The sequence below is a fragment of the Dysidea avara genome, chromosome 4 (assembly GCF_963678975.1).
Source record: "Dysidea avara chromosome 4, odDysAvar1.4, whole genome shotgun sequence".
NCBI lineage: Eukaryota > Metazoa > Porifera > Demospongiae > Dictyoceratida > Dysideidae > Dysidea > Dysidea avara.
In genome coordinates, this window is record NC_089275.1 from 14,116,204 (window position 1) to 14,137,795 (window position 21,592).

General features: G+C 38.6%; 1 long non-coding RNA gene across 1 annotated transcript; it reads right to left on the minus strand.

The window, feature by feature from the left end:
• Positions 1-1,246: 1,246 nt before the first annotated feature.
• On the minus strand, positions 1,247-19,967 carry LOC136253113 (uncharacterized). Its single transcript, XR_010699962.1, has 3 exons — positions 19,878-19,967; positions 16,753-16,824; positions 1,247-1,356 (listed from the first exon to the last, which is right to left on the minus strand). It is a non-coding gene; the product is annotated as an uncharacterized lncRNA (long non-coding RNA).
• Between the last annotated feature and the right edge of the window lie 1,625 nt (positions 19,968-21,592).

The following is a 21,592-nucleotide window of genomic DNA, read 5'->3' on the forward strand; positions in this document are numbered from 1 at the left end:
TTCTTACCACTTTGTAGATCAAACATTTGCAATTGTACTAAAAATACCATATTTGAGAGATCATATATATGTGGGGATATGTTGATTAGTTAGTGAAACAAGTTCATGGGCGCAGGAATCCATAAGAAACTCAAGGCGTATAGGCTCCAAATGGACAAGAGGACACGATATTATTGTGGAGTGTATGTTGCTGTGTATAGCGTTGGATGTTGAAAACCATCAAATAATAATAGGATGGCTCGTAAACATCTATACATGACGTGCATGATTGGAAACACAAATGTATCGTGTCAGAATTACAAATCTGCATAACTATCATAATAATAATTTACTTGGAATGCTGTGGCTTTATTACTTTAGCTCTAAAAATCGACATGGCAACTATTCAAAATCAGTTACCACTCAGAGCTTTAAAATGATGTTTAAGCCTTTGAAATCGATTGTGGCACTACCCAACTGAACTATTGAAGGTGTGCTATTTAACCAAGGGAATATGGTATGTAGATATTGTTGTCAATAAATACACTAGCAGTTTGCTTTATGTATTACTGTAGTGATGGACGCACATGTACTTCAAAAAAGAGCAAGGCTCATTGCATGTAAGCTTACAAATAAAATAGAATGCAAGAAACAGGTACATCCATACTTGCACGTGGTTGCATATTGGTAAATTATGTGTACATATTTATATGCACTACAGTGTACGTATATCATAATGTTGATATACCACATTTACTTGGTTAAATGTTAGGTCATAAAATCAATGCGGTAGCTATTCGAACTTGACCACCACTCGATGCTTGAAAACGATGTTGAAACCCCTTACTTTCAAAACCAATCATGATACCACTTAAGTGCGGCTACTATTATTGAAGGTGCGGCATTTAACCAAGTAAATATTGTAGTTGTTGTTATAATTCATCATCGGATGCAATGTTCTAGATGTAACTCAATTTTTATATACATAGCTTCCTCTAATACTTTCACCATCTACATAGCTATAACTGTCTTTGATTAGGAGCCAGCGTTCACAATACAGCTCTTACAACCTGTGTAAATGTGTAATTACAGTTTGTAATGCATTCATAAGTAGCACTGATGCCTGATTTTGGCTATTTTGTAGTCCAATATGGTGAACTGAGATGAGGAAAGGTTAGTACTAGTATATCATCAATCACTATAACATGTAGCAAATTAATTCAAAGGATGAATTTATTTTGTTGCCAATACTGAACATCATACAATTAGCTAATACAATTTCCTTTAGTTTTACTAGCTCTAGATCTGCCAAAGTTCTATCAATTCAGGAGATCACGCGTGGCTGTTTGTTGCCAGCATGTGATTATACCTGTGGAACTACAAAGTGAATGATCACATGACTATCACACTAGTTGCTATGTAGTAGGCAAACCAAACAAATGTAGCTATGTATGTCAGTTACATTATGACCAAATATGTGTAAGTGGTTATCAATTCCACAGTATACATAGAACAGCTAATAAACAATACTATAAATAGTTGAACACAAATATGGACCCCGATATGAACATTCATTATTACAATCATTAATTTATATATATAATTGCAATTAAAATATAGAAAACAATGCAATACGCCTTATCCATACTAGGATACAATGAAACACATTTTCTATGCTATGTTAGCCACTCTACATTGTTTGTCAAAGCTCGAGCAGAATGTCAACTAATGTCAAAGCTCAAGCAGAATGTCAACTAATGTCAAAGCTCGAGCAGAATGTCAACTAAACTAAAAGTGAAATATTGTCATTTCAGCTTTAGTCCATAATACTAAGTCTATCACAACACATGCCAGTAAGAAGCATGTGTACAACTGTGCTGTATATAATTCATTCACAGAACTACAGGTGTGGTGTATTGAGCATATACAGTAAAATGGTAGTGAATCATACAGTGGAACCTACGTCTGAAAAAGAAATTTCTATTATTGAGAACATGTGCAGTATGGAGCCAGATCTGCTGTAGGCTGTTGGGACTGTTTGTCTTTATTACAATTTGCCCCTAATTTGGTAAGTGAAGTTCCACTGTATATACTAATACTATAATTTTCTGCAATAAGACTCGGAGTCCAGTAACCACAGATATTTAGAAAACACGATAATGTACACAATGGATATAATAGTACAGCAATAATATCCGAGTGTTACGTACTATTCGGTATTAAGAATAAGCAAAGAAATTTCAATTGTCAATAATATTATCATGTGACATAGAGAAGACATACATGCACACTGTTTCCTGCTTATATTTCAGTCTAGTAGTTATTTGTTTAGAGGATTCATAGCATAAAGGATGACTATAGGTGATGAAGAAAATATAACCTTATTAAGTACTTTATTATTGATCTTGCTTGCTTCCGAGTAGCATTTAATCCATCTCCACGGTACAAATTCATGAAATACAAGACACACTACACAGCAGAGTGTAACACGAATATTTCATTTTGTAACTCAATGGCAACCCTAGGCCTTTATGTTACAATGGCATACAACTGATTCATGTATAATTCTGTCATGTCAGGGATCCATAAAATGATTTGGTTATTGTCTGTATACTTGAGGTAGTTGACAGTAGCTACCTGCATGTAGGAAATTGCTGAATGATACTTGGTACTAGAGACTTTCCATGTTTTACACTCAAATATACACATGTCTGTGGTGAATTTTACGTATGAAGTATTACTATAGTAGACAACAGAGAGTGTGTTCTAGGAGCTTGTATAACAAAGCACAAAGTTTACATAAGATTATGTAACATACTTTTGTTCATGTTAAGCATCCCACTCGTGATATGGGAATATCCTGACTGTCTTAGTACTGCTACTTCATTATAAAATTGATCACTTCATTTCATCAGGAACTTGAAATACAAAACTGTGCACTTTTGTATGTATGTATGTATGCATGTATGTAATACTATGTATCTGTGCATAAATGTGTGGATGTGTATGTTGTTATAATATTATCTAATCAAAAACAGCCAAGCTGTAAAAAAAAGGAGTGTGGCCCTTGAAAAGGCTATGGTGAAAAAAGATGTGAAATCCAAGGTGGCGGCCAAGAAATGGCTGTGATGGTAGGTTAATGGTAAAAATTTTAATAACCACAATTCGGGTGAATTTGGTGCTGCTTGGTCAATTGACACAAAATTCACCTGAATTGTCGTTATTAAAATTTTTACCATTAACCTACCATCACAGCCATTTCTTGGCCGCCACCTTGGATTTCACATCTTTTTTCACCATAGCCTTTTCAAGGGCCGCACTCCTTTTTTTACAGCTTGGCTGTTTTTGATTAGATTTCACTTCTTTTTGTATTTGTATACCCCAAAGCCGGCCTATGGCCAGCTTTGGGGCTTTTTAACCTATATTTTTTCTTTACCACAGGAAAAAGAAAAAGATGAAGCAGATTTTATAAATACTTTAACTCATTCTGATTTTATCAGTAAATGTACAAATTATGTATATAATGCATATATCAAGAGTTCATAGTATAAAAAGAGAGCATATATTTATTACATGTCAATTAATCCCCACAGGATAATTTGCAGCTGATCTCTCTACTGGGTGACTTGAAATGTAGCTGAACTCTCTACAGGGTGATCTGCTTGTACGTAGATGAACTCTTTACAGGATTCTCTCTACAGGGTGACTTGACTCTAGCTGAACTCTCTGCAGGGCTATCTGTTTGTAGTTGAATTCTCTACAGGGTGATTTATTTGCAGCTGAACTCTCTACATGGTGGTTGCTTTGTAGCTGAACTCTCTAAAAGGTGACTTCTTCTAGCTGAACTCTCTACATGATGATTTCTTTGTAGCTGAACTCTCTACAGGGTGATTTGTTTGTAGCTGAAATCCCTACAAGGTAACTTCTAGCTGATCTGTCTACAGGGTGACTTGTTTCTAGCTGGTCTCTCTACAAGGCGATTTGTTTGTAGCTGAATTCTCTACAGGGTGATGTGTTTGCAGCTGAACTCTCTACATGGTGGTTGCTTTGTAGCTGAACTCTCTAAAAGGTGACTTCTTCTAGCTGAACTCTCTACAGAGTGATCTTTTCATAGCTGAACTCTCTACATGATGATTTCTTTGTAGCTGAACTCTTTACAGGGTGATTTGTTTGTAGCTGAAATCCCTACAAGGTGATACTTCTAGGTGATCTCTCTACAGGATTCCTTGTTTCTAACTGAACTCTCAACAGGGTGATCTTTTCATAGCTGAACTTTCTACTGGGTGATTTGTTTGCAGCTGAACTCTCTAAATGGTGGTTTCTTTGTAGCTGAACTCTCTACAAGGTAATTTCTTCTAGCTGAACTTTCTACAGGGTGATTTGTTTGCAGCTGAACTCTCTACATGGTAGTTTCTTTGTAGCTGAACTCTCTACAATGTGACTTCTTCTAGCTGAACTCTCTACAAGGTGACTTGTTTCTAGCTGATCTCTCTACAGGGTGACTTGTTTCTAGCTGAACTCTCTACAGGTGATTTGTTTGTAGCTGAACTCTCTACATAGTGGTTTCGTTGTAGCTGAACTCTCTACAAGGTAACTTCTTCTAGCTGATCTTTTTACACTGCATATTTGTTTGTAGCTGAGTTCTCTACAGGGTGATTTGTTTGCAGCTGAACTCTCTACATGGGAGTTTCATTGTAGCTGAACTCTCTACAATGTGACTTCTTCTAGCTGAACTCTCTACAGGGTGACTTGTTTCTAGCTGAACTCTCTACAGGTGATTTGTTTGCAGCTGAACTCTCTACATGGTGGTTTCTTTGTAGCTGAACTTTCTACAAGGTAACTTTTTCTAGCTGATCTTTCTACAGGGTGATTAATTTTTTTTGCAGCTGAACTCTTTACATGGTGGTTGCTTTGTAGTTGAACTCTCTAAAAGGTGACTTCTTCTAGCTGAACTCTCTACAGGGTGATCTTTTTGTAGCTGAACTCTCTAAAAGGTGACTTCTTCTAGCTGAACTCTCTACAGGATGATTTGTTTGCAGCTGAACTCTCTACATGATGATTTCTTTGTAGCTGAACTCTCTACAGGGTGATTTTTTTGTAGCTGAAATCCCTACAAGGTAACTTCTTCTAGCTGATCTTTCTACAGGGCGATTTGTTTGTAGCTGAGTTCTCTACAGGGTGATTTGTTTTCAGCTGAACTCTCTACGTGGTAGTTTCTTTGTAGCTGAATTCTCTACAATGTGACTTCTTCTAGCTGAACTCTCTACAGGGTGATTTGTTTGTAGCTGAACTCTCTACGTGGTAGTTTCTTTGTAACTGATCTCTCTACAGAGTGACTTGTTTCTAGCTGAACTCTCTACAGGTGATTTGTTTGCAGCTGAACTCTCTACATGGTGGTTTCTTTGTAGCTGAACTCTCTACAAGGTAACTTCTTCTAGCTGATCTTTCTACAGGGTGATTTGTTTGCAACTAAATTCTCTACAGGGTGATTTATTTGCAGCTGAACTCTCTGCAAGGTGACTTCTTCTAGCTGAAATCTCTACAGAGTGATTGATTATTTTGCAGCTAAACTCTCTACATGGTGGTTTCTTTGTAACTGAACTCTCTACAGGGTGATCTGTTCGTAGCTGAACTCCCTATAAGGTAACTTCTTCTAGCTGATCTTTCTACAGGGCGATTTGTTTGTAGCTGAGTTCTCTACAGGGTGATTTGTTTGCAGCTGAACTCTCTACATGGTAGTTTCTTTGTAGCTGAACTCTCTACAATGTGACTTCTTCTAGCTGAACTCTCTACAAGGTGACTTGTTTCTAGCTGATCTCTCTACAGGGTGACTTGTTTCTAGCTGAACTCTCTACAGGTGATTTGTTTGCAGCTGAACTCTCTACATGGTGGTTTCTTTGTAACTGAACTCCCTGCAAGGTGACTTCTTCTAGCTGATTTCTCTACAGGGAGATTTGTTTGTAGCTTAACTCTCTACAGGTGATTTGTTTGCAGCTGAACTCTCTACATGATGGTTTCTTTGTAGCTGAACTCTCTACAAGGTAATTTCTTCTAGCTGATCTCTCTACAGGACGATTTGTTTGTAGCTGAACTCTCTACATGATGGTTTCTTTGTAGCTGAACTCTCTACAAGGTGATTTCTTCTATAGCTGATCTTTCTACAGGGTGATTTGTTTGTAGCTGAACTCTCTACATGATGGTTTCTTTGTAGCTGAACTCTCTACAAGGTGATTTCTTCTATAGCTGATCTTTCTACAGGGTGATTTATTTGTAGCTGAACTCTCTACATGATGGTTTCTTTGTAGCTGAACTATCTACAAGGTGATTTCTTCTATAGCTGATCTTTCTACAGGGTGATTTGTTTGTAGCTGAACTCTCTACATGATGGTTTCTTTGTAGCTGAACTCTCTACAAGGTGATTTCTTCTATAGCTGATCTTTCTACAGGGTGATTTATTTGTAGCCGATCTCTCTACAGGACGATTTGTTTGTAGCTGAACTCTCACATGATTGTTTCTTTGAAGCTGAACTCTACAAGGTGATTTCTTCTAGCTGATCTTTCTACAGGGTGATTTGTTTGTAGCAGAACTCTCTACAAGGAAACTTCTTCTAGCTGATCTCTCTACAGGGAGATTTGTTTGTAGCTGAACTCTCTACGCGTGATTTGTTTGCGGCTGAATTCTCTACATGATGGTTTCTTTGTAGCTGAACTCTCTACAAGGTAACTTCTTCTAGCTGATCTCTTTACAGGGTGAATTGTTTGTAGCTGAAAGATCTACAAGGTAACTTCTTCTAACTGATCTCTCTACAGGGTGATTTGTTTGTAGCTGAACTCTCTACAAGGAAACCTCTTTTAACTGAGCTCTGTACAGGGTGAATTGTTTGTAGCTGAACTATCTACAAGGTAACTTCTTCTAGCTGATCTCTCTACAGGATGATTTGTTTGTAGCTGAACTATCTACAAGGTAACTTCTTCTAGCTGATCTCTCTACAGGGTGATTTGTTTGTAGTTGAATTCTGTATAGGTGATTTGTTTGAAGCTGAGCTCTTTACAGAATGGTTTCTTTGTAGCTGAACTCTCTACAAGGTAACTTCTTCTAGCTGAGGTATCTACAGGGTCACTAGTTTGTAGCTGAATTCTCTACATGGTGGTTTCTTTGTAACTGAACTATCTACAAGGTGACATCTTCTAGCTGATCTTTCAACAGGGTGATTTGTTTGTAACTGAACTCTCTACAAGAAAAGTTCTTCTAACTGATGTCTGAACAGGGTGAATTGTTTTTGTAGCTGATCTCTCTACAGGGTGATTTGTTTGTAGTTGAATTCTGTATAGGTGATTTGTTTGAAGCTGAGCTCTTTACAGAATGGTTTCTTTGTAGCTGAACTCTCTACAAGGTAACTTCTTCTAGCTGATGTATCTACAGGGTCACTAGTTTGTAGCTGAATTCTCTACATGGTGGTTTCTTTGTAACTGAACTATCTACAAGGTGACATCTTCTAGCTGATCTTTCAACAGGGTGATTTGTTTGTAACTGAACTCTCTACAAGAAAAGTTCTTCTAACTGATGTCTGAACAGGGTGAATTGTTTTTGTAGCTGAACTCTCTACAGGGTGATTTGTTTGTAGCTGATCTCTATACAGGTTACTTATTTCTAACTGATCTCTTGAATTCTGTTCAGGGTGACTGCTCTATTAGGATGACTGCTCTATTAGAGTATCTCGATCTCGCACTTGCTACACCAAGTTGGATTTCGTGTTATAACTCCGTGGCTTTAAGTCTGATTCTTCTACACCATTGAAGAGCCTTTCTAAGATGATTACTCCATCTGTACAGTGAATTTAAAGCATTACCCCAAGCGGTTTATCTGGTAGGCGTGGCAAGTAGTAGTTTTTTATTAGCTAATCTCGGTTGCATAATTGTTGCACACTGTTGGTTTTGTTGTTGTATCTTCCTGGGTTTTAGCTCGATTTCTTTCAAACCACAAAAGGTTTGAGGTTCAATAGTTAACCTATTCACCCACCGATTTTCAACTTCTTCCCATACGCGGTTTACCCTGTAGGCGTGACAACATATTGGTGTTATTTTTCGTGCATAATCGCTCATACCTCTTTGCCTGTTTATGGTATTCCAGCCAAAGTTGGTACCGAGATGCGCCTTTATACCCCCCTTCTGTGTGCCAAATTTCAAGGCAATCGGATAACGCGTTCGCGTTTTATAGCAGTTTTTGTAAGTGTGCGAAAAGAGGAAGAAAAATAAGAAAAAAAACCCCAAGAAACTAAGCCAATTTTTGAAGTCGCATATCTCAGGAATGCCTGAAGCGATTTCGCTCAAATTTGGAATGTGGAGTACAGAAGTTGGAGGGAATGAACACAGCAATATTCGTCTTGTTTCATCAAGGCAGCACAGAGCTACGGAGGTGCGAAAATTGCGTTTTCTTTCTTCCTGTCAATATACTCACAGGGTTGCGCGCCGGCTTCTTGGGCCGCACGACACACTACCGTGTGTCTTGATAAGCAATTAAAGCAAACAAATAATTAAATCAAAGTGAACTTTGACTTGCTGTATGGAAATGAACATCTAGATTACTCTTTGCTTATACATTCATTGTATAATTCAGCAAGCAATGAAGGCCCCACAAAAAATGAAAAAGCCCATATGTGACTGGATTTTGGAAAAACGATCCAAATCGCACATTAGAAGTTCCGAGATAAACGGTTTTAAAGAATTGAAGCCAGCACAACTCTCCAAGGATAGCAAGCACGCGTGTGAAATTTACACAAAAGATGCATCAATCTGTTACCTTTCAAGCCACTTCCAGTACTTGTAGCTGCTTGTACAGTTTCCCGCCAAATAAGATAGAAAATCTGAGCAGTTGGACGAGTGAAGTAGTATCACGAGTGCTCACAAAGGGGTGGAGGCTGGGGGTGGCTGGGGGTGGCGGGGAGGGCAAAAGTTAGACCTCAAAATGGAGGCAGACCACGATTGGAGTCCAGACACGAGATTACAGGGCTGTGCTGGCTCCTTAGTGGCTGATATGTAGCAAAATCAACAGAGAACACGTCTGGCCAACATTATACGGCTGTCCACCAGTAAACCACTGACTCTTGCCAAGCCAGGTCCTTCACAAGGCCTGAAACCGCCATTTGAGCACTCCACACCACCCAGAAAAGACGTGTGTTAAAACCAGCCCCGTGTAGTTTGAGTAGTGCTGAGGGTCAAAACTTGTAGTACGATAGTGTAGCTATCCACTGGTGGTGTTAGTTTGATTTTGCCTGATGTGCGATTTGGATCGGTTCTGTAAAATCTGGTCACATATATAGAAAATAATAAATAGCTTACACTGTCACATTAGAGCTACACTGTCACATTAGAGCTGCACTGCATATTTGAGGTTCAAAAAAACATTTATTAGTTACAATGCACATACAACACACATCTGAATATTTTGACCAATACTGAGCAAATATGTACAGCATCTAATTTTGGTGAACTTCATTTGATTCACCAAATTATATTTGCCAAACTTAAGCCCTTTCATCATTTTGAACTACTATAGCCATGTGAAGAACTTCTCAACAGTAATTGTACATGGCTTTATAACAAAACCAAACCACGTACTATAACTACTTCTCCTTGCATGACAAACTGCATCTGCATGCAGGAACATAATAATTGTGGATTTCCTATATAGTTATCAATACAATGCACTCTGTATTAAATTTGAAACTCATATAATCACTTGCGTATATGCTCTGCACCATTAAAAATGGTATTCAAGAGTTGGACATACGTAACATGTATAACACTACCATTAAAGCACAGCACCATCAGATTTTGTTAAGCCATAAACAGTACATAGAAAGGAAATGTGTATATATTAACCATATTTAGGTAACATGGATGTGTATACATTTAGAAGCTAGTGGCATTATTAGTAGTACAGACGTCAGTTTAACTAAAATGATGTAACAATGCCATATACCCTAAGGGAGGGATACTATAAGAACTAGCACAGTGATTATTCATAGCCATGTTTTCTTTGTTTATTGTGAATATTATTACATTCACATAATATGAGTTTTCAATTGTCCACCTTTGACCATACTGTACATAGTAAATGAACACATGACCACAATGATTCCTACATGTACACAACACTAAAGTCAATTACATGCATTTTAATTTTAGCTGGTTTGCCATACTCACTAAATGTACAGTAGGCATTGATGTACTGAAAGGTATATATGTAGTGTGACATTCTGGGGTCATGCAATGATATTAACTACATGTCAATAAACATGAGGTTACACTTACAGTGCATTCGGTTTCTAGTGGCAAAAAGAATGCAAAACTGTACAACGACTTTTCACCTACCTACTTCATGTTGTTTAGAATGGGAGACATTTTATCACACAACGATTTATTGATGAATTTAGACTTGTTACTGATGATAGTAACATGAGTACATGCACTTATGGAATGACATCACAAGAAAGTTTGAAGATAATCCTCAAACTTAATATTATCCATCAAGTTATACTGTTAATTCAATACGCACAATAATTCTACATACATTCAGCTGACTACACAACCACTCATCCAATCATTCATCCTATGAACCATTGTTTATCAAACAAGTTAGAACATGTGAATTCTAGTATGCAATTGCATATCTAAGGAGTTACTGTGTATTCTGTTATATGCTAACTGCTATAATGGTTCATATAGCTATGTGAAATGACTTAACTATCATAACTAATAAAATCACATCAATGTAGTTCTCATACCAACCATATTTGAACAGCACCAAAGTACAATGCTGACTTTAGCATACTTATACTGTATTATGCACTTTACACCCATAAACACTGTTAAAAGCTAATATAGCTTCAGTGCATATGCTCTGTATACCATTTCTACATGCTATTAAGTACTTTAATACTTCATCAGTGCATAAAAATTTATGCTATGCATAACTTAGCCTTCTACTCACATGCATAGCTACAGTGTTATAAAGTTACATACATAACTATGTATATAAATTTTGGTAACGATACTATTACATAGTGAACCCTATTACAGTTTGGTGCTGGTGGGTGTATGTGCATCATTGCTGATCCACTAACCTAGATAATGATGAGACCCAGAACTGACTTGGTTTAATTAAACCAGATGTGTGTGTGTATGCCTAGTGGTGAGTCTGGTAATACACTACAGAGGACAGTCCTTTGTGGTGTAGCTAATGGCAGCTGCCCTGTCCCTGACCATGTGGTGGAGACTAGGCAGTGCCCTAGAGTTGTTGGTTTTGCAACCCAGCAACATGGCCCCACTATGCAAACACTTCATGAATTGCATATACCACTTGCATCAAGATGGAACAAGTTAAGAAGCTCAGGTCCCTGCTATTGTCTGTAGCTCATCCTCCCACCATGAGTCCCACCTAGTCAGAATTCAAAGCCTGCAATTCTAGGTTACTCAGTGTCCCTTGGCCAGGAAGGTGTGACATGTCTCATAGGGGGTGGGGGCTGGGATGAAGAGGATCCTGAGACAGGCAGTGAAGAAGTGTATGTGTGTGTCAGTATGTGTGTGTGTGTGTGTGTGTGTGTGTGTGTGTGTGTGTGTGTGTGTGTGTGTGTGTGTGTGTGTGTGTGTGTGTGTGTGTGTGTGTGTGTGTGTGTGTGTCAATAGCTACATTCGTGTCACGATTTGGGAGCAGTTAGCCCTGCAATTGCCAAGTTAACAGTAGCAAAAAAAGTAAAAGATAAAGAGTGTTATTTTAACCAAACACTAACACAGGTATACTTTGGTATTAAAGTTTTAAGCTCACTTGTATATGTCAACGATTAATAGGGTGGTAGCCCTACTGATGTACCATGTGTTTCTTATACCATTCAAGCAATTGCACATGATCAAAGTTTTCATGCTGCAGTTGGTATTTTTGAGCTGGCACTTACAAGTCAGAGATCTTAAACAAGAATGTGCATATACTGTCTGATCCATACATCACCCTGGCAAAAGGGGCTGGAGGAATATATATACCACACCTGTGGTTGAGATCAAAAGCGCCGCGCTGTGGTATATAACTGATATACCATGGAAAACTGAGGTATATAACTAATATACCACACTTTGTGGCTACGCTTACCATATGTGACTGGATCTGCGAAAACCATTCTTATCGCCCAAGACAGGAAGTTTGATTTTTTCACACAAACACGAAGCTTAATGAATGTACTATCAAATTTCACTGTCACAGTCGACCAGAGTAAAGTGGTCTGCTTTTGCTGGCTGCTTTTTTAAAGCACAGTGGCGAGCCGTACAAGTGGTCTGGAGTCTTGATGGAGCCCTGGCCAACCAGGAGATGGCTGTGTGTGGCTGTACAGCTCCGTGGTGTTGGACAATGACTTGTGCTGTAAATTTCCTTTCATTTTAGCCAATTCTGAGCCCTGAATGGCCCATAACTTGGCCTAATTCATCCCAACACGTTTCTTTTTAATTTTTGAACACCATCTTTCCCGCCTTCCAGGGCCCCCGCCTCCCACCCTTCTGGAGTTCGCCTGATACAGACAACCTCGGTTTAAAAACTATCTAAAATGGTGGGAAACTTGACTGTTGGCTACTTCATCAGTGGATGATCTGGAAGGTAAGAAATTGCTGAGAAACATGTGAAAATTTGGTATGCGTAGCTACCACCACTGGCCAGCTACAACACTCTGAATATTTAAAACTGATGTTTCTCGATACTTTTAAATAGGTGATAAGACCAGCTTTCCCAGAGACAGTCACATATATGGTGTAACTTCACACATTCCATAAAATCCTTATCTAAACAGTAAACAAGTCTCTAATAACAAGCACCTAAATCAGCCAACAATTATTCACCTGAGCAATTTTCGATGAACTCTTGTCTCCTTCACTAACTCTTGTCTCCTTCATATACGTACCACACCTGTGGTTATGATAAAAAGCGCCGTGCTGTGGTATATAACAGATATACCACGGCAAACTGTGGTATATAACAGATATACCACGGCAAACTGTGGTATATAATTGATATACCACGCTTTGTGGCTACGCTTACCATATTTGGTGTAACTTCACACATTCCATGAAATCCTTATCTAAACAGTAAATAAGTTTCTAATAACAAGCACCTAAATTAACCAACAATTATTCACCTGAGCAAGTTTCAATGAAATATTTGTCTCCTTCACTAACTCCTGTCTCCTTCAATAATCATGAGTAAATGGCGTGGCACCGCTATAGAGTCTAAAACGTCTGATCCATCAAGGATTTCAAGTCTCTAATACCGACAAGCACCTAGAATCATTCACCTGAGCAAAAAGATTTTCGATGAACACTTGTCTCCTTCACTAACTCTTTCCTCCTTCACTAGGGTCCGCAATCCGAAAAATCAACTTCTACAAATCAATCCCCCTACCATAGTGGGATGTTCATTGTAGTATCCCATTGCTTGATCCACCATGAAACCGGAGGGACGATTGTTGTCTTCACAGAAATATCGTTTTCAGTATCTCGCAAGATGCAAAATTTATTTTTAAAATTTCGTTCTCCACACAAAGGACCGAATGAAACTTGCTACTTAGCCAAATCGTATCCAGAGTTGTTGTAGTTGAAAAGTACGCACAGAAATAAGTAAATGATCTGCTGGGTGCCCGGCACAGGGTTGTTTTCTTTGAAAAAACAGACAAAGAGATACGAAGTTTCGAATTCAAACTGCCCTACCACCCAGGGTAAGAGAAGCTAACTCTTCCTCATAGTATTTCGATATAGTTGGGTGCATAGTCTGTCTATGCTGTTAGTTTGGAAAAGATCTGAGACTTCTCACCATCTGGGTGACGAGCGTCAAATTTTTCTGCAACATCAAAGAATTGTGTCGCGCTTTCTAGCCATTTCCAGCGCTTCTGCAGCCACAACAATCATCAATTATAAACTAAAACTATGGTAAAAGATGTCCCTGAACGTTTGGTAGTAGCGGTTGTCAATTATTATTTCATCCACGGCTTCCACGCCTCGCTCTAAGCTATGCATCCAGGGAGGCAGCAAAATCGTCCAAATTTGACTTCACCCATCACGCTCCACAGCAGCTTCAAGTTTTCACTAGATCACCCTACATCACCATTATGCTGCAAAACATCCAAAAACAAACCGAAAAAAGCATAAAATCTTTCATTTTTGATTCGAGCTAGGTGGACCTCCTAGTGAGCTGCTGGTATATTGCACAAGGCCGGAGGAGACGGTCCGGTTGGTCAGGCCTGAGCCGGACCAATAATCTGGAGTTGAACCAACTAGTTGACCAGCTCGAACTACATTACTCTCATGCAATCTTTGGACGATCACATCTACATGTGGCTACGTACATTTTACAGATGTTATTGAAAACGCATGACACGAGTAGTTACCTAGTTTCTCAGCCTAACTAAAGCACAGAACTACACGTATAGTACCTCCAATTACCTTACAGTACAGCATAGCATTCGTATCGTTTTGTACAGAAATGATTGTGGGTTCTACATACAGTATCACGTGTGCTGACAGTTGGTATTTATCACGTGTAAGGCAGGTGCCTTCTTTGATTCTAAATCAGCACACTTATATCACAATTCAATCTTCATAAAATAATCATTAGCATTCCTTGGCTTCTTTTACTGGGCGCGGAAGGGCTGGCAGTGACAAACCAGATGACTCATTCTGCGGCAAGAAGCTGTACACCCATACATTACATGGTGCAGGCCATCTGGATGAGATGTTGAGTAGAAATCACTCCTCTTCAACTACCCACTCGTCCTGTCGAGACACTGAGCAAACTCAGTCTCACCCACATAGCGCCATTTTCGAATACTGATTGGTCTCGTGACTGTCCACCAGTATATTTACGTGGTGATCCGTTCACTTCATACAAACCAGTATAGTAGTATACTGTATTTTTGTAGCTGTGTAGCTTTTTATTGTAGCTGTGTGCATTCACTGTATAGTACTTGTATCCTAGCTAAAGGGGGCCATGCTGCATGGGTTCCCTGTGAAATTTGGGGGGAAAGTTGCAAGTTGCTAGCTAGTTTACTTTAAAATTTAGCATCAATTTTAAATTTTAAGGCATTTTCAAGCCTTTAAATTGTAAAAATTCTGCAGCTCCTGGGGGTTGCACCCCCAGACCCTCCTTGAACTTTAAGTAAATGAACCATACAGCAAGTTTCATGCTGTGTCCCCTGTATGTCAGGTCTACAATTATAGATAGTACAGAAAGTCTGCAGAACAACAGATAGGCTTGAGCATATTTATATAGCTAGCTAGCAGTGAAATATCACTAAAATTGCATATCTGAGTGTCTAATTTTCAAAAATTTCCTGTGGGGGCATGCCCCCAGACCCCCCTAGAATGCTCGTGCTTCGCACACTGTGCAACAACTCCTCTCTCATTGGCATGTATATAGTAGCAATTTCAACATTATAGTCAATGGCCTGACCAACTCAACTTTCCCTCCTCCGGCCCTGTTGCACCATATGAAATCACAGAAACACCAACTACTACTACTACCAAACGTTTTGATCCATCCTTTATCATCATTCTAAACAAAATTAAGTGACCAGTGTGTCATCAGAAGTACTGGAAAGTACTTTGGTACCATTGAGAGAATCCCTTGAAATGACGCACGAACTTTTTGACGTTCTTCACCCAGATGGTGAGAAGTCTCAGATCCTTTCCAGACTAACAGCATAGACAGACTATGCATCCAACCTTATCACATCACTATGAGGAAGAGTTGGCTTTTCTTGTCTTGGCTGGTAGGGCAGTTTGAATTCGAAATTTTGTGTTTCGTTTTCTACTTTTTGAGAGAAAGCAACCCTGTGCCGGGAACCCAGTGAACCATTTGCTTATTACTGTGCGTACTTTTTAACTACATTAACTCTAGATAATACCTAGCTAAGTAGCAAGTTCTATCCTGTTCTTTGTGTGGAGCACGAAATTTTAAAAATAATTTTTGCATCTCACGAAATACTAAAGTCGATATTTCTGTGAAGACAACAATCGTGCCTCCGGTTTCATGGTGGATCTAGCAATGGGATACTACAATGAACAACCCACAATGGTAGGGGGATCGATTTGTAAAAGTTGATTTTTCGGATTGCGGACCCTACCTTCACTAATCGCAAGTAGATGGGCGTGGCACTGCTAAAGAATCTAAAATGTCTGATCCTTCAAGGATGTCTACTCAACAGGTACTGTTTCACTACAACTTGCTATCTATAATCGTTTCATCTACTGGGGAGTAGAATATAACAGTTATAACATGATTACTCCGGATATGACAAAAATATATGCACTCGTGCCCTGCTGGCGCTCGTTCATATATTTTGTCATATCCCTTGTAAGCGTGTTATAACTATATAATATATAGACAACTAGCTATATAATTATTTACTTCCTTTAATTCAGCAGTAACCCTCATGCACAGGCTCTGTAAACCAAGGTTAGCAAGGTCACCTGGATTATCAACCAGATCATTGTCCATGTCAAGTGATATCTGGGTTTGACCAGGATTGGATTATGTATGATAATACAATCATGAATGCAAATGGCAAAAAAATGTATGTATTTATGTACAGCTAGTTTGTACACTGTACACTGTGGCTCAGAAAAGTGTTTCTTAGCTACAGTATATGATACATATAACAATCATAACCTACTCTTGTTTGTATTTACCAATACATACACACAAATAATTATAATCACATTCATATAACATGTACTCACTTTTCACATTCTATTTTTTCCCACAAAGTATCTGATGTAGAGATGGATGATTTGCTGGACCAGGATGGAATCCTAGTGCGATGGATACATCAAACATTTTTAGCCATAATAAAATCAGGAGATTAGGTATAGCTCAAAGCAAGGACAAAACTGAGGCCATCGGCACCACTTCTAATAAAAAGATGGCTTTTTCCCAGCCAAATAGACAAGGAGAAAATGGACTGCCTATGTGAGATCACCTGAATTACACCATCTCTGCCCTATCTTTACTAGATAGTTTATTTCATAAGCGCCAATGCTCATATAGCAAACACCTCATATACAAAGTAGAGAAAGTGAAGTCCCATAGTTTTAGTCTCATATAAGCTAGCAAAGGAAGCTGCGTATGTGGAAAATGAAGCATAGCTACGCAAATACTGAACGATAAAATAGTGTAAACTCTCAATTATTGGCAAAAACAGTTTTAATTATCAGCACGAGATTACATATACTTAACATTTATTAGATTTGTTAAAGTAGGCCTGTAGCGATGTAGGGAACTCTAGCAAACGTTATGCAGAAATGCTAAGAGGCGATAATGTGACTATTAAAGGAGGGAAAGGAACACCGCAGTCACACTTAACTCTGCTCAAGTTTTGTCACCATTTAGTGCTCCCAAGAAGTGAACAGATGTGTCATTGATGCTGTTACATTAAAGATTTGGACAGGAAATATACAGGTTCCTAGACAGGCGCTGAAAGATAGAAACACTATGTCAGGTTGTTCACAATACTAATCCTGGGCTCAAGCCCTCTATATCACATGCTGCTGGCAAACCCATTAGAATATTACAACAGAAGGATATGGCAAAGGAAGAAAGCAGCTTATTTGATTAAAACTTGTTCATGACAAGAAAAGGCAATCACCAAGTAGAGAAGTATTGTGGTTGTCCAGTGTACTATCAGTATGTACATGCCATAGGTCCAGTATACTAAAGGTGATGATGACAATGTGAATCATCTGGCAAAGGATCAATTTCTTCTGTTAAGTTATTGCAACCTTTCACTCTTTCAGGTACAAGACGCAACATTGCAAACACTGACAATGTAGACACTTCTGATCATGATAATGATAACCATTGCTGTGTACATGGAGACTCCGGTAGTCATGATCAGTTATGAACAAGCTTGGAAGGAAGCTGATTTGTCCTTACTATGTATTGTAGACTCAACACTCCATTATTATGTGGAATAAGAGTAACATTGATGTCACTGTACAAAGGTTACAAATTGCCCAAAAAGGCCAAGACTAACAACATACCAGTGCTGTAACAATGGTAACATGTAAACAATGGAAACATATAGCCTTAGGTTTCATAGATCCTTACAACTGTGAAACACGTCTGGCTGATAAGCTGGATCAGTTGCCACACAATTCTCTGAATGCTTCCTTGTTCACCCTTGTGACGAACTGGCATGGTTGTTCTGTTTAGTCTACAAGAAGGTTAAAGCAAAGATCAGTTTAAGGACTTGTAGTTTTTGTTGTTGTTGCATTGATAAAGATAGTGTTTCATGTGCTATTGACTGGTTGTAGCTGTACCTCGCAATCCAATCATGGAATTGATCTGAAACTTGGTGAACGTGTACATTGTTACACACTGAATTGCACCATTTATAGCAGAGTTTTCGGCTGCAATGCATTTTAGCACCTGGTAAATAATTATAATATGTAACATACTATATGTGTATAGTTGATAACAAGTACCGGTGGTTGATAATACCTACTTTGCATGGTCTCAGTCTACAGCGCAGCCACACTATTTTATTGCTAAAAGATAGCCAAAGCAGATGGTGAAAACTGGTACTTTTTAGGACCCAAGTTATGAGTCAAAGGATGAGACTTGGTTGAAAACCAGTTACTTACACTAACTATCTGTCACATTAATGCATACATTTGTAATTGGACTTAGTCTAGTATTTTGTAGAGGCACTCTAGACATTTCCAGCAATACAAAGTTTTAGTTGATGCGACATTCCTACTCAAAGTTACACAGTTTGGTAATTAATATGCTGTTAATTGAGAGTTTACACTACCAATGATGTAGTTATAGCTATATCATAACTTCCAAGGGAGACCTCAGCAACAGTCTACATATAGCTTGCCCCTACACCCTTCTTCATCAATGTACTATAATGATTGCAGGGCATGTGGACACAAATTATACTGACATGCCTCCACAGTACTGGGACAAAATATCTGCACTGATTCTGTGATTTCCATTGCAGAGCCGGCCAATTAACTGTTTAACAAGTGCAAAAATTGTGTGGCCATAGCATATTTGTGCCCACGTTCACGTGCCCTATTTCATAGATAATATACCTCAGTACTAACAGTACGTACCATATATATTAACCTAAATATTTCGAGGGAGAATTTTCGCTGATTTCGTGGTTTTGGGGGTTATCAGCAAAAATTTTATCCTTGAAATTTTTAGACCTCTAATACATTTTGGGAATGTTTGCAAATTTGCAAAATATTATTTTATGAAGCTCGAATTCGTGAGGTTGAGCATGGCACCTTTACTCCTCTTGTTTTCTCTGCAACGGTTGGGATGGCTGATCAAGCTATTGTGTTTTACAAACGTCTAGCTTCCCTCATTTCACAGAAGAGGAATGATCACTATGCTGCTGTAATGGGACTAATTAGATGTTGCTTGTCTTTTTCTCTACTACACTCTGCAATTAGATGTCTACCCCCCGTTCTTCTGTGGCAGATTCATTCGTGAGAATCCAGTTGCTGCTGTCGATTTGATCCAGGCAGAGACTGGGTTCTCTCCATTATATAATTGTTAATTGTATTTAATAGCAATAGTTGTTATTAATACTAATTAAATTTTTTTTTTAAATAAAAAATAAATAGTTAAATAAATTTTTTTTTTTAATTTATAGTAATTTAAATTTTTTTAGCTCAACCTCGAAATTATACGGTATTAACTTACCGATATTATCCGGGCGCTTAGCAAGGCTTAAACTTATAATTAATAAGCGCGCGCTTGAGGAAAGGTGTTGTGTCAGGCGAGACAACGTAGATACACTCGTATATATTGTAAGTAATTTATACATTGTGTGCAGTGGTACGCCGGCTACCTATACGTAAAATCGGGTGGGTTGGTCGGCGGTGACACACTGTCAGTTTCAATCAGGAAAGGCGCTTGTGCGCTTACAACTCGATACCAGTAGCTATACAAATCGATACTAAAGGCGCTATAGCTGGTTGATTTCTGTTGTCTTAGGCTTGATTGTATGTAATACAGCGTTGTATACAGTGCGAGTGTTTCAATCCAGTGTCCAGTATAAAAGGTGGAGGTGATTTTCCCTCTAAAATTCTTACAACAATAGCAGTAGCCGCTGCATAATAAGTAGCTATAGTTGGTGATAAGCTAGAGCGGTCAACCCTAGAACCATCACTATTGTTGATTTGTAAATTTTGTCCATTACATAATACTTTCAATCTGTCTTCATACAGACAGCAGCTAGCTAGCTAGCTATAAAAGCTCGCAATAATTATTATTATGATTTGGGGAAAAGGGCAGACAGCAAAGCTGATTAAGCCCAAACAATCACAAATTATAAGTGTTGTTCAATCAAGTTTGAAAATGTAGCTAGAGTGTTCAGTTCAATTAGATGTGGTGGCAGTGAATTCCATTCCTGGATGGTTCTTGGAAAGTAGCTTGTCATGTAGGTGGTGGTGTTTGCAGGTGGCACAATCAAGTGAAACAGATGATGATGTCTAGTGTGTCTGGTGGTGAAATGAATGTATTCAGGTAAAGATAAGCCAATTTCTCCATGCATTATTTGATAGAACAAATTAAGCCTCTGTTGCTTCCTTCTCTTCACTAGGGGTAACCAGTTGAGCTGTTCCAGCATGGCACTAACACTACTGTGATAACTATAGTCAGATAGAATCCATCTAGCTGCACACCTCTGAACCTTTTCTAAATTGATATCTGAGTCTGATAGTGTGGGTCCCAGACAACGCTTGCGTACCCCATTACTGGTCGAACCATTAGTAGATAAGCAGTTACCTTGACATGTGATGAACACTTACTAAGATGATGTTTAAGGAAGTTCAACATCCTTGTAGCCTTGTTAGCAACGTTTGTAACATGGGTGTCCATGAGAGGTGATCATCTAGCATAAGTAAAATAGCATAACTGACTAATTCAGTTTATCCGTCTTCCTTCATTTGGCTATAGCTACATTCTCAGGACCAAATAAGAGTTTCGGAGTTCATAGAGCAGTGACTCAGTGGGGTTTGGCTATGCCAGACTATAGCTATACTGCTAGGCATGGTTCTATAATCTCTGTTCTCTTTAAAACTTAGTAGTATTCACGTTTGTCTTAAGCAATAAGGCCATTGAAATGTTCATTCCTAGATTTCCACATGCTTCAATGGAAGTGCTACAAACCTTTCATTATAGCTATATGGCATGGATTTTCAAATATTTGTGAAACTTCCATTGCTGACTGCCCACCTTCATTAGGGATAAATAGTTTAGCCTAATGTAATTTCCCGTGTCTTCCAGAACAACACTATATCAGTCCACGGAAAGGTGATTCCTGATGTGTATGTTGCCTACGCATAATGACATCGCACCAAAATTTACTATGGTGCCTATATACGTTCATTCTTACTGACAACCACACTACACAGCTATAGCTACAGTATGTTTGTGTTGTAAATAATTGTGTTGTCAATGTGTACTGTGCACATGTGCCAAATAACTATAATGATGACAAATTTAATGTGAATGTGGAGCAATGTGGTACATATGTACCGTATAGCCTAAATATTTCCAGGG